Source organism: Manis pentadactyla, chromosome 12 (genome assembly GCF_030020395.1).
Source record: "Manis pentadactyla isolate mManPen7 chromosome 12, mManPen7.hap1, whole genome shotgun sequence".
NCBI lineage: Eukaryota > Metazoa > Chordata > Mammalia > Pholidota > Manidae > Manis > Manis pentadactyla.
In genome coordinates this window covers 109,869,759-109,882,156 of record NC_080030.1, presented here as the reverse complement: position 1 = coordinate 109,882,156, position 12,398 = coordinate 109,869,759, and the positions used below count along the sequence as shown (strand labels likewise).

Here is a 12,398-nt window from a genome sequence, read left to right as displayed (position 1 = left end):
GAAAACAAAATTACCAGAAACCATTAGTTATGAATACACGCCATCCACTTTTAAACTCAATCCAGCATTCAAGAAAAACGATATTTCTTTGCCATATAATTTGAGGTTTTTGTGTATGGAACTGACAGATGGAGGCCATGGATGGTGAATGCACCTGGATGCACACAGAACCCAGCTGACAGAGCATCCTCGGGCCACAGGTTGGCCAGAAAGTTAACAAGGCTGAGTTCAGAAGAGTTCTGGACAGAGAAAGTCAAAATAGTGAAATACCATGTACTGAGATGCTGTCTTTAGTGTGATAGTTACCAGGAAATTGATGGCAACTCTTCCAAAGAGAGGTGCCTGTGTTCATTAACTTCAGGCACAGTTAGAGGAGTGACTTACTGAAAAGAGAACTTCGAGCATAACAGTATTTAAGAAATCACAGGAAAAGTGATCATCTTAAATTCTGTCCTCTGAGTGTTGTCTGTTACCTAGTGGTATCATCCTCCTCCATTGCTTGAGTGGTTGGAATCAACCAACATTTAAAGAGTAGGATTCACCTCAGCCAAATAGAGAACATTAGCTGCTTTTAAAAGTAAATCCAAATAATACAGAAAAGTATAAAGAAAAAAGTGAAGATTTTCCAAATCCCACCTATTTGTCCTTCAAGACACTTACACATATATACACAGGTAGACATACATATGATTTTATGCAAGTGGAATTGTGCTATATAGGCTAGTCTGTATTCTGTTTTGGTCACTTAACAAAATGCTGTGGACTCCTTTCTATGTTGTTGAATATAGTTTTACATCAGAAGGGATAATGTGTGCATAAAATTCAGTTGTATGGCACTGTCCTATCAGTGTCTTCATTGTACCATTCATTGTGAGTCCTTCATGTGGCAGGTACTCTGCTAGATTCTGGGTGCTCAGCAGCAAACCCCTGTCAGTGGGCATGTAAGTCACTGCTGGGTTTTCACGTTAGTAGCAATACTACGTTGACCACCCAGCGCTGCTACACACATCTTTGTGTACTTAGTTTTTCCCTAGAATAAGTTGCTAGGAAGAGAATTGGCTGCTCAGTGGGTTGTTATTTTAAAGTCTGATCCATATTTATTGCCTAACCCCTATCTACTGAAAGCTTATGATTTCACCAGTTTTCAGTGCCCTTGCGGCAACATCTTTCATTAGTTATCACTGCCCGTGTGATAGATGAAAAGTGCTTCACTGTTTGAACTTACATTTCTTTGATTTGTAGTGTACTTGGCATGAGAGCGTTAGCCACTAAGAAATTGTGGCCTCCATATGCACCATATAGTGCCATTTTGTTTGAGTTCAGATTTAACCCTTTTAAAAGGCAAGACTCCTTTTACATTCTTCTTCATCATTGAGAGGTTGTCTATGACAGGAAACTGAATCCTCACTGAGAGGATTGTGTGAATACTATCACTGATTTTAATCTAGCTTGTTGGTTTAAGGATAATGTGAGATGTGATTTCCATCCATCAAATAGATGCCATACTTTTGAAAATATACAAAAATCATAGAGGCATTTAAGGAGTACCTAATAAAAATCTTTAACATAAATGCCTAGAAGCATACAGTCTCCATGTAGCTTTTCACCTCCATATGTAGCATTTAAGTTTATTTTTAAGGTTTTTTTATTTGGGATTCCATTAATTTTTATTCCATTTGGCCACAAATGGAATTCAGCTGTAACAGAATGATTATGGCACAGATGTGTCTGAGTTCATGTCCCCACCCCTCAAGGACTCGTTGCCTCAGTCTCTGCTGCCACATCTGCAAAGATAATAACACCACTACCTCCTCGTGAAGTTGTGAAGATTCTGTGAGATAAAGAAAGCATCCTGCATTTCCCTGCTGTCCAATATGCACTTAGTAAATATTAAAGGAAATTTTAGCAAAATTAGAAACACTCAGAAAAAAAAATTCTATTACAGGAATTCCACCACTCAGAGATGACTTGTACCTCTGGTTTTGGGAGTATTGTATTCTAATATTTTTTTCCCTCTGGATACATGTTTCATAAAAGCAGGACAAGGCTAAAACTGTACAGGATTGTAATTTCAGCAAATGTGTACACTTAATTATCCAACAATGAGAGGGAGTGGTTATCCAGATTTATTTTTTATAATGGATTAATGGAGAATTTTATGTTTATTTGTAATAATGTTTTTATTAAACATTAAGTATAATTGAAAGACATTTGGAACAATTAAAACTATAAACATTTTGATTCCTCCTAAGTCACACTCAAGTCTGCTTCTTATTATGCAATCAAAGTTAATGTGTCATTTTTCTCTGTTATTTGGGAAGATGTTTAAACAGTTTACAGACTGCAGGAAGCCAAGACTGTTTCTGGTCTATGCCGCTCTGCTCCTGGGAGAACAGCGAGGCAATCATGCACTGACTAGACATGCACTGAATCTTTCTCAGCTTTCCATATATCATCCCATGTGATGAGCTGGATTTCTTGAGATAGTTGTGTTACTGAATAAGTCAAAACTAAATCTTAATCGAATTCTTTTTAAGGAAAGCCAACTCTGCAAAGAAGCCCCGTGAATCTTTTTTAAAGTACACGCACACGTGCACACACACACACACACACACACACACACACACACACACCAATCTACCTACCACCTGATAATTTACCAGTTTGCCCAACTTGCATGTTGAGATTATACAGGAATTACTTTTGTAAGTTTCCTATAAGTGAGAAAGCTCAAATATTCTCTGTACTCATGCATATGTGTTCATCAGTCAAATCCTGCCTTGCATTTCTGCCCGCTAGGACTTCTGGTGAGTTCATTTTAGTTGAAAAGTTGTCTTAATTTTACTACCATTTTCTATTTTTTGCTGTAGAATTAGTATGGGGTTGTTTCAAGGGCTGAAACCAAATAGATGTTTAAAATGTTTAAATTTTGTTTAGTATTAATCCTCAAAAATATCATCATCAGATGAAATTTGTAATTTAGGTTTAAATTTTCTTAATTCTACACATTGTATGTACTTTAAGTATTATGTAACTTTTTACATAAACTTTTTATATACTACACACATGCAAATTTTTGCATAAACTTTTCCATTTCAGGTTCTTAATTATTTTCAACCTTTTATTAAAAGGGAAGATTGAAATTTTACCTGCATTAAATTTACAGATCAGTTATATCCTTATCCTTATCCAAGGAAGTTCCAAAGCTTGCAGTGAAGGAAATCTTTACTTGCTTCAGGCTTCTACTTTGTTTTGTTTTAGGTGAAAGTCTGGGACCTCATCAAGGGAATGTGGCTTTATCATTCTCTTCTGCACTTTGTCTTTATAATCAGAACTTAATTCATAAAACCAAAGCCAGTTCTGAAAGCTTACCCAATACTTAGGATTTTTCTATCCATCACTTTGACCTGTTTTTAAAGATTTTTAATAAGAATAGTGCTGAAATACTAGGTTGGCATGGGATTTCCCCTTTAGTTTTTAAACTCCTCCAGAGCAGACAGTGTGCTTTTCTGTTACAGAGTTAACATAAATCAAGATGGCATTGAGGCTCGCCATGTTGGGATGTGACGAGAACTTTAGGGTTGCTAGCGTTGATAGCAGTCCTCCTGCAGCTCATGTCTTGCTGGGACAAGCTGGAAGGAACATCTATCTCCCTCAGGTTTCTTGGTACCTCTGTGCTTTCTGCCTAGCAAGGCGGCAGAGCCATAGGAACTTAGAAGTAGCAGGGTCTCCCTTCCCATCCTCAACCCATTTCCCAGTTTTAGTAATACCCCTTTGATGACCATTTTGATGATCCTTACCATGTGCTAAGCCTCTTACTATATATCACTGCCACTTCTTGGAAATCCCATGAGGTGTAGGTAGTAGTATTATCTCCATTTTGTAAGGACAAAACTGAGGCCTTGAGAGCTAAGCAGCTGATCTAAGACATGGCTGATACTTCATGGTACAGGGCTTTGTCTGAGTCAAGAGCACCAGCTCCAGCCCCTACTCATAACCTCTTCTTTCTTTCAAGCAAATGCTGAGAGGAGTCAAAGTTTGGCACCAAAATGTATTCAAGCAACCATGAGAATTCACTTTATTAGGATTTGACCTTCAATGTCTGGGGATTCTATCAAGATGAGATAGTTTGTAAATGAGGCTAACACAATATGATCATTCTCTCAAGGTCACGTCTCATAAGGGGTGATTTGCTCATACTGGGTTAGTTTTCCTTCAGTTGTTGCCTCTTGGGGGGGGCGGGCAGTATACATTATCCACCTAACATTGCTGCTCTGTGAGGCTTGGGAAAAGTTCATCCAAGTTAGGTAAAAAGCTCTTTGAACTCTTTCAAATCAGTAAACTTTAGATAACCACAAATCCAGAGGTGGGGACAGTACTCTACTGCTTTATTGTGTAAACTGTTTAATTTTGAAAATACAAATCAACTTTTGGAAATTACTTGCAATATACTAGGCCTGTGATTTTAGAATGTAATTGTGCTTGAAGGTATCTTCTAATTAAAATTATTCCAAGGTCTGAAACATACTAAATGCTCAGTAAATAGTTGTTTCATAAGTTGATTAGTTACATTATATAATTTTGAGGAACTAAAAAGAATGATGAGCACTCTTGATGTGTATATGAGGGCAATGATCATGTATAATGTATACTTGGTACTTTATAGATGGCATGACCATGCCCATGAAAACATTTTGTGTATTCATATCTTTATCTAAAAAACTCCGTGTTTTCATTAGTTAATTTTCAAATTACTGCTTTGAGGAAGAGTGCCACACTTCTCATTTATCAGATGAAGAATCTGCAGTTAAGACTGGTTAAGTGTGACTAACTAAAGATTGATAAACTCCAGTTGTGGGAGACTTGTCTCCAGCCTCATTCTGTGCCCATGACCTGCACTTTGACCTTTCCAAAGCTGTGTGGCCTCCTGTCCAGCACTGTCACCCCCTTTATTAAAAGAAAAAAAAAGGAGCCTCCTTATTTTAATTACCCACTTTAAAGTAAATGTAATAATTTACCTGTGTAAGCATATTTGGTTTCTAAGCATTTAATTGAAGTTTTCCTAGGCATTTGGCCCCAAACACTTTTTTCTCTTTGCATAGTTCCACAAAAGTGCACACTAAGCAGACATGGCTTATTTACAGCTGGCTCAGTAGACGCAGGCAATGTGCTAAGCCGTTGTGTGCCCCCTGCATGGGGGCCGTTAACACATACACTTAGATGAAGCAGTCTCAGGGTTTTGCTGTGGGCATTTCTGGTCGCTCCCCTGAAGCAGCACCATCTGCCTGCTTCCAGTCAGAGGCCCTGCACCTCCCCTCCTGCCTGGCCAGTCACAGGCCTACTCTTCAGAATGGCCTGCGTTCCCTGAGATGCAGTGCCAATAGCAGCTGGTGTTTTTCACTCAAATTGGTTTGGCTCTCAGCCTGACTTTACCCAAGGCTGCTCATAGTCCTGTATGATTCCACAGGCATATTTGAGCACCTTCCTGCCAGTCTGGGGTGCAAAGGGTCCTCAGACATGCTCCCCGGGAGCTGGCATATGTTCTTCTTTGTGCTCTTGTTGCAGGGCTGTAGCTTTCCTTGTGACTTGTGATGCCTGGAGAGCCTGCAGCTGTTGGACACAAGACTTGGTGTGTCTGTGGATCAAACGCTAGCCTCTGCTTCTGAACAAGTTGCCAGGAATCCATGTACACACTTTTCTTCCTTCTCTAACGTTCTTCCTAGGTGAATGATTGATAATTACATTTGAAAATATTTCTATCCAAAATGTTTTTTTGGGGACAATAAACTCTGTAGATACCTAGCACAGCCATTTCTGCTCATTACTCCCCTCCCTAAAATTAAAAAAAAGCATTTCAACTCAAATGATCTGTCAACTTAGCAACCCACAGCTAAGTAGGACGAGCGTATCTTCTTGCTCCCAAGTTCTTGGCAGATCAGCCTGATTAGCTTGCCTTACCTTTCTAAGCCAAACCACCCAACTTGTGGGCTCCTAGCCAGCATCATAGGGATGGGCCTCCTTCAGGTCACCTGTCCACTCCTGTCCATTCAGGTGTTGCTGGACCAGCTGTGATCACATGACTGGCTGCTGAGCTGCTGCCAAGGACAGATTCCCAGAGAACAGGATGGGGTGGGAAAACTAGAGTTCATTACTCTCTTTGAGCTGCAACCCTCTGATCAGAACTACCACCTTCAATGAAAGAATAATTTACATGGTAGTAAAATGAGTTGTTATTACTATTTGATGGCAGTTAGAACTTAACTAGGTCTCTCTGACTCACGAGGCACACTTAGCATTAGATGAGTGCTTCCCAGACTTTAGACATTTTGTATATCTCACGTATATCATTTTCCCCATATCTCCGTACCACCTGTATTATTTATATTTATCCCTTACATCTTTTATTATTTTAGAAAGAAACTTTACATGACCTCCCAAGTAGAAAACCATATCATTTGCTATAAATAGATAACAATCATTAAAATAAGTATGTGAAAGTGAGAGTGTTACTACATTCTCAGAAACGCGCTTGCCTGTAGAAGACTCCGGGCCTGAGGCCGCACCTCTCTGAGGAAGGGGGGCATTCGCAGGGGTTTAGAGCTGCCACAGACTTGAAATGTCTGGCTGAGACTTTGGTATTTAAGGAGGCTAGAGAAGTATTGAGAGAGGAATGGGGTTCTCATTTGGCAATTCTGTGATGTGCCTCTGAGGCCGCTTGGAGCACCCCAGGTGGCATCAGCCCTGCCTTTGTGCCGTGCTTTACTGTTACTTAGGGGGCAAGTGCACAGCGAGAGAAATGGCTGAGGGCTATCAATAAGAATTCCCCTAAACATACAATTCACAAAAAAGAAAATGAAACCAAAGTGGGGAGGAATAACTGTGAGGGTAGTAACTGTGGTCACCATAGTGAGCCGCTGCAGTAGTGGCCAGATTGCTCCTGGCTCACTGGGCAGGGTTCGGGAGAGGAGATGCCACTGCTGACCAGGAGGAAGGCCTAGTGTCTGTTCTGCCATGGAGCTCCTCACCATCATCTGTTGAGGAAAAAAATCTTGTTGACTACCAAAGCATAGTTGTACTTAAAGAATGGATGCTTTTCCTGCAACAAAGAGTTATAAATAAGTCCCATGTTAAGATAAATCCCTTTAGGAGAACTCTTGTTATAAGCTCATGAAATGTTTAGCCCATCCCTGTGAGTAACCATGCTCTGAGAAGCATCAGCCTTCACTCTCCCAAGGGAAAAGTGAGATCAAGCTCAAGATCCTGAGTGACCTGGGGCAGACAATAGGCTTTGGTGTCCAAAGGACACAAGTACAAATAATGGTTGGACCAAGGGGTCCGTTTCTCCTAGTCAGGCTGTTGGGAGGATTAAATAAGAATAAAAGAACTCTTGGGTTGTGAGATTCTCAGAGTGCTTCTCCCTGGCCTCCCACTTTCAACCCCATCCCCACCAGAACTCTATCTAAAAACAATTCACTTCCCTAATCTCAGGGCAGAGTTAAAAATATAATCGGGAAGTGTATTTTGCTAAGTTAGTGTGGCAGACCCCATGTGCCTGCAGCTACCCTGCTGTGGGCATTGCAAAATCACAAGACTGAATTGCTCAGTCCCAAGTTGGTAGCATTTCATCTCACCTGAAGAGTGAGCCAGGACATGTGGCAGTTCTGTCTTCCCAAAAGATTGAGTGAAGGTCACTGTGCTGAGGGCTGATTGCTTGAGAAGGACAGTAACTATCTGTTGTGTAATATTTTTCCATTTTGTTCATTTGAAGCCATTGCAATGGTTTGATAAAGTGCTTTTAGCTGCTGGGTTATGGACATTAAGATAAAGGGTCATCTTGGGTAGAATAATCTAGGCACAGAGAACCTGTCCAGGAGGGCAGAGCTGGGCCTCAGAAGGAATCCAGGAGATCCACTTGGACATCCTTGAGTAATTTTGGTTGAAGTGCGTCTTGCCATCTTGACCCTGACCCTCCTCCATTTGCTTTCAGAGTGATCTAGGCTTGTTTGCCCTGCAAAGAGAGAGGGGTCTCCTAGTGGCCCCTGGAACTACTTTGACCAGCGTTAGGAGCAGATTACAAACCTGTGCAGTTGTGTTCCTCTCTGAAACAGTGCTCATGAAGCAGAGTTTGGTCAGGTGTTGTGTTTTCCACTGTCTGAAGAAATTAGCAGTTGGTGCTGGGGGTCCCTGGGAACAGCATTTGTGTCCTAGACATGGCTGCAGGAGGGGACCCACTCACAGGCAGACCCCCCCCACTTCTCCATCCTATTCCTTGTAGACCTTCCGTTTGCCTCTCATCCACAGGGTCTTCAGCTGCCATGTGAGAGCTGCTGTGGGCTCAGAAACAAAGGAGAAGGCTAGGAGAAGTGGAAACACGTCAGAGGAACGTCATGAGAGCTGAGCTCCTGTGTGGTGCCGGCCTCCCCCCAGCACACAAAAGCTTTTCCTTCACATAGCTTAAGGTGTTTTTCACTTCCATTTTTTGTCAGCCTACAATCCAATCATTTTAATTTGAGGTTATAAATGACCTTTAAAAAAATTGCTTCGAAAGAGGTTGATGACTGGTTACGTGATCAGTGATGTGCATGTGAGTTGATCATATTGCTCAGCCGGAGGCGGGCGCAGCTGCCAGGTGGTCGGGAGACATTTGGTCCCCTTGGCAGGGGACCCGGGGGGGATATGTGGTGAAATGGAGTCAGTAGGAGGAGTAGGAGCCCAGAGAATATGAGGGGAAAACTCGAAGCACGTGGCCTCTGGTTCCTAAGACCCAGAAGTCAGGCCCGTGGTGGTGTCTGAACACAGGGCTGGTTTTGTGGGGCAGCCTGGTACCAAACACCAGTAACGGTGGTGTCTGTCATGTGCAGGGCAGTCAGAGTCAGCAAATAAAAAAATACAGGTTGCCCAATTAAAGTTGAATTTCAGATAAACAAAGAATAATTTTTTAGTGTAAGTATATCCCAAATTGTTTATCCAAAATTCAGATTTAGGCAGTCTGGGTTTTACCTGGTGGTAGTCAGAATGGCTGAGTACCTGATGCTGGGCAGTTCCGCAAGGTAGATGATGCCGTCTGTCCCACTTGAGTGACTGGAAGCCAAGCTGAGCGGGTTTGTGGTTCATGGCCTCTTCATTGGAGGGAAAGCCTCAGAGACTGGTGTTCCTGGTCTCTGGGCCACCCTCGGAGAGTCACCGTAGGACAGGCAAGTGGGACGGACACTCTCCGAGCCATGTGGCACTTACCTTGGGTGGCAGAAAGGGCCCTGAGAGGGAGGTGGAGCAGGCGGGGCTGCACTGTCTGGGAGAGACGAGGCTGAGGCAGGCTGGTAGCCTGGCAGGTGAGCCCCAGGTGGAGGTCTGGAAGGAGCATCTGGGTCGCCTGGGCCGCCTTCTGTATTTCATGAGGAAGCTGAGAGTTAGATGGAGCGACTCCTTGAGTTGCGGGAACCATCAGCGAATCCTGTAGCAGCGTCGGGTTTCTTAAATCCTCGCTGAGCTTTCCACAGCAGGTTCTTCCTGAAGCCTCCAGCTTGCACATAGTGCACCCCGTACACAGGGCCCACCCGTGCGTTCTGCTTCAGAGCCCCTGCTCTCCTGTCCTTTTCTCTCGGTGTAAGAACTTAGGCAGCTCCATGCTGGGCTGGGCTTTATAACCCAGTCAGCAAAGACGAGGGCCCAAAAGATCCAGGTTCTGCCTGTCATGGCCTTGTATATGATTCGGGGAGGTTCTATACATCTCCAAAATCTGGCTACTCAGTAGAGTGAAAGAAAAGCTTAACATTGTGCTTCCTTCTAGCTTAAAAATAAATATCAGTGGTTTTGCAATGGAGTATCCTGTTCCTAATGAGGATGGGACTATGGCAGGGGAATAGTCATCAGCAGTCTGCTTAGGGGCTTCCAGAGCCCTCTGCAGAAAATGCTCAGGGTACAGGGAAGGATGGAGGGTCTCTTTTAAGTGGAGAAAACCATCCCCTCCCCCCAGCCCAGTTCTTACAGGGACTGAGAGTTTTATGGTAATGGGGTGTGGGCACCTGACTCCACCCTATTTTTTCCTGAATCCTTTAGCATGGCCTGCCTATATTTTCAGGACCACAACACCTCCTCTGGCTTTTAAGCATGCAGGAATGAAATGTTCTTTTAAGTTTATTTGGTTTATTTAGGCAACTTTTGATGTAAACTGCGGACTTGAGGAAAAGAATGCTTCAGTGAACCAGTGACTATGTCTACACTGTCTTATCCTCTCAGTAAATTAGTACATGGAAAACTATTTAGAGGGAAGAAGGTCATTTATGGGAAACAGAATGCTCTTCTTCCCCATTCATGTGGTTTGCTCCAGTCCTGACGTGATGAATATTTGTGATGTTTCTTGAAAAGCAAAAGAGCCTGCATTAACATGGTGTGGCTTCTTGGGGAAGCTGAGCATCTGTATGCTCTTCTACAGATCATTTCTTCAGGTAATTCCATGTTTCCCCTTCAGCTTCAGAACTGAAAGGGCCCTTGCACACTGTCCCGGCGCCATCTCAGGAGCCGGCATTCCGCATGCCAGCCAGAGGCACGGCAGAGCCCTGTGGTGCTGATCCGCGCCCTGTGGCCTTCCCCGCCCCCGGAGTCGCTGCTGTCCACACTGTGAAGGGGGCTCTTTTTCTCCCTGATGTTGACATGATCGCACTCGACTCTGCCTATTGGAGAACTTAAAACTGAAGACACTGAGGACAGATGATGAATGAAACTGACCAGGGGCTTGGTCAGCTTTATAATTCATGATTTTCAATTCAGATTTAGCTTGAGAATAAGAAAACCTCTTGGACGTTTATTGATGTTATCTGTTGAATTTAAAAAATGATCTGTAGGGTAAAACCTCACTTCCAGAGTCAAACATCAAAGCAACATAGTTTGGAAAAAAAAATTTAATGAAGCCCAAATACTTGAAGTGATTGAATTAATACCTTTTAAAAGTCAAGTAAATGTGTACCTCTAAACAGTACCTGATTTAGAAAATCCAGAAAACCAGCAGCTCGCTCTTAACAGTGCTCCCAGGATGAAGTGGCCGATGCCCTCGGAGCTCCCAGTGGTCTCCAAAGGTCAGCAAGAAGCTGCTGTTTGGAGGCAGACGGAGGGTTCTGGAAACAGCTCTCAATGTCGGTGGGGCCTTTTTCTGGAGAAAAGTGGATACTTAGTTCCATTTTTCTCACTTAGAGGAACTTCAGCTCGATTCTCAAATTCTTCAGTTTCCCAGCCAAGAAAAACATGTCTGGTTGGGAAATCTAGGAGTTTTACCTGGTTTCTTCAGGATCCGCTCTGCATCATTTTGCAGCAGTTAGTGGTCAAGCACTGCACTGTTAGTTAACTTGAAGGCTGCGATGGTGCCTGGTCCCTCTGTTCTCTGCGCTAGCACCTAGCCAGCATCTTGTACCCTGTTTGGTCACTTATTGCACAGAATGTTCCCCTAGTGCCAGCAAGTTCATGCTGCTCGTTGTGGGGAGGTAAGGTGGGACAAAGCCTGTTTCTCAAGGCTGTGCTCACATGCAGGCTGTCTGTGGAACGCTTGCGTGTGCCTCTCCTTCAAGAGAAGTGAGGAGGAGTGATACAAACGCATTGGCCAACCTGGGCACTGTTTTCCTTTGTCGGTCTTGGATGCCCTTGCTTTTTTGAGATTGGGTCATATTTTTCTAGTGTGATCTGGACCACTAGAGACACCCCTCAGTCATCTGATGAAGTGAACTGTGTATCCCCAGATACATCTAAGCAGCTGGTACGGACGTTCTATTGAATTTGGGTATCATTTCCCTAGCTAATAAACTTCTCTCCCTATAAATATTTGTTCAGTTTACACACCATAGGCATGTCTCTGTATTCTACATCCATGTATCCTGCTTGGGCAGATCCCACAGGAAAAGTGGGAAACTCCCTTGACAAGCCACTTAATCAAAATGTTCCACAGTGTATGGAGCCCTGCCTTGGTCATGTTGGGAACGGTTTACTCTGGGATGTCAGCGTGCAGTGTCCCTCAACCCAAGTGCCCTGAAGTCTGCCGGGCAGGAAGTGACCACTGAGCCAGACAATCCTGTGCTGCCCTGTTGCTGCCAAAGATTCCAGTGTTTCTCAGCCACTCGCAGCATCATGAACGGTGCAGGCACCCCTTACATCTGCCAGTGTGTATCTAGTTCTTACATTGTGGGGTCTTGGTATTTGTCAGCAGAGGTCTTCTCAGTATCTGTGAAGCATTAGTTTTAGTCTGTTCCCTTTCCAGATGATGGGATTTAGGCACTTGCCATACACACTTGTCTCTGCTGCACCCCACCCCCTCCTCAGAGGATGTCAGTCTTCACATTGGGTTCCCCACAATACGAGTTGAGGACATACCTGCAGGTGTGGGTAAGAGAGGGTTAAATCTGAAGCTGAGTTTC

At 43.4% G+C, this 12,398-nt stretch overlaps 1 protein-coding gene across 6 annotated transcripts in view; it reads left to right on the top strand.

The window, feature by feature from the left end:
• Positions 1–12,398, top strand: part of FYN (FYN proto-oncogene, Src family tyrosine kinase) — a 140,958-nt gene that overhangs the window by 49,742 nt on the left and 78,818 nt on the right. The window lies entirely within an intron of this gene.